A 2,053-nucleotide genomic window follows, 5' to 3' on the forward strand; every position below is an offset into this window, starting at 1 on the left:
AGAGATGTTTATGTGTTTGTGTCTTCACCAAAGAGAGTGACCAAAATATTAAAAGCGCGAATGCACTGACCACTCGATCAAGACACATTTATTCATGTGCTTGGGCCCTAATGACGATGGAACACTCCACAATGAGCTTATCATTCTCTCTGAGCTTGGCTTCCAGCAACGCTTTTATTTAGTTTTGAGATGGTAAGGTGGCAATATCCATACTCAGACATCATATTTGCAGTCCATGAACGTCCATAAAAGTGATAAAAGCTTAAGATCTACAATAGAAGTCAATAAAACTCGACCGGCTTTGTAAGCTAGTAGCGGTCAAAGCTGTCCGCCAGTCAACATAAAACTCAAGATCTAAACTGATGTCAGATGACTAAAATCTTTTATCTTATTAAAGCATTTAAGTTTAACAATCAGGAAAGTCCATTTTCAATACAGCCAATCAAACATTTCCTCGATACACTTCTGGGTGTGGGCACGAGATATCACTGCAGCCAGTCCTGACACCATAGTACCCATCAGTAAATTATACACTGTACAAGCTGGATAACTGTTAAAATGAACGTCTAGGTCAAAGCAAAGTTTTCAACATAATAGCCTATGTAAATGTCAAGCTCCTTTTTAGGGTCTGTGCTCATTAGAACAACAGGACCGTGTGTGTGTGTCACTTGTGTTGATTGGTGCTGGCTGTGCAGCCATCGGCCACTACCGGAGCCCAGTCCCATTGATAACAGTTTGTAAAGCACCCTATCAGCACTAATTACAACTACTAAATGGTTGAGCTCTACCTGTTAGCAGCAGGCGGGAGTCCAACGTTTTTCCAACGCCTTGTGCTTTCTCGCCTCGTGGGTTCCCATGAATCGGGGTTATATCTGGACTGTCATCGTGCCATCTGCTGTGGCCTTGCTGACACCCACTGCTACTACCACTATCATTATTATTAGTCACATTACTATTATTATTCCCTGTACTATTACGCTTATTGGCTTTGCTTCTACCCTGGAGTCTTTGTGCTTTCTCGCCTCGCAGGTTTCCATAAATCATGGCTGGACCTGGACTGTGGTCCTGCCTCCTGCTGTGGCCCTGCTGACGCCAACTTCTACTATCATTATTATTATTAGTCACATTACTATTACTATTACCTGTACCATTACACATATTAGCTTTGCTTCCACCCTGAAGTCCTTTTTGCTTTCTCACTTTCTGCTAATTTCCCCAAAATGGAAATACTCTCTTGTCTCTGTTCCACAGTTCTCCCCTTCCTCTTTTGAATTTCATGCTGTTACTGTCACTTATCCAGTCAAGCTCACCATTGCTGTTGTGTACCGCCCACCAGGCCCTCTTGGTGAGTTCCTGGAGGAGCTTGACACACTAGTCTCGCACTTCCATGACGATGGCTCCGCGCTCATCATGCTCGGCGACTTCAACATCCAGACTGATAAGTTAGAACCTCTGCTTTCCTTCCTCTCCTCCTTTGACCTCTATCGCTCTCCCTCTCCTCCTACCCACAAGGCCGGCAACCAGCTGGATCTTATCTTCACTAGACACTGTTCTACTGCTAACCTCTCTGTCACTCCCCTCCAGCACTCGGACCACTACTTCATGTCCTACTCCCTCTCCCTCTCCTCTCCCCCTTACTTCCTCCACCTACCCACATGGTTTCTACCCGTAGTCACCTCCGCTCCCTCTCCCCCGCTGATCTTTCCTCTTCCGTTACCTCTGCCCTCCCTGACCCTGAATCCTTCTCTCTCCTATCCCCCGATACTGCTACTGATCTTCTCCTCTCCACCCTTTCCTCCTCTTTGGACAACCTCTGTCCCTTCACCTCCAGCCCTGCATGGCCAACTCCTCCTGCCCCGTGGCTGTCAGACTCAGTGCGTACTGATAGACGGAGCCTAAGAGCGGCTGAGCGTAAATGGAGAACAGGCAAACTCCCGGAGGACCTTCTTAACTTCCAATCTCTCCTTTCCACTTTTTCCTCCTCTCTAGCTACTGCTAAAGCGGCTTTTTTCCGCTCGAAAATCCTAACCTCTGCTTCCAATCCTAAAAAACT

Source organism: Anoplopoma fimbria, chromosome 19, assembly GCF_027596085.1.
Source record: "Anoplopoma fimbria isolate UVic2021 breed Golden Eagle Sablefish chromosome 19, Afim_UVic_2022, whole genome shotgun sequence".
NCBI classification, from domain to species: domain Eukaryota; kingdom Metazoa; phylum Chordata; class Actinopteri; order Perciformes; family Anoplopomatidae; genus Anoplopoma; species Anoplopoma fimbria.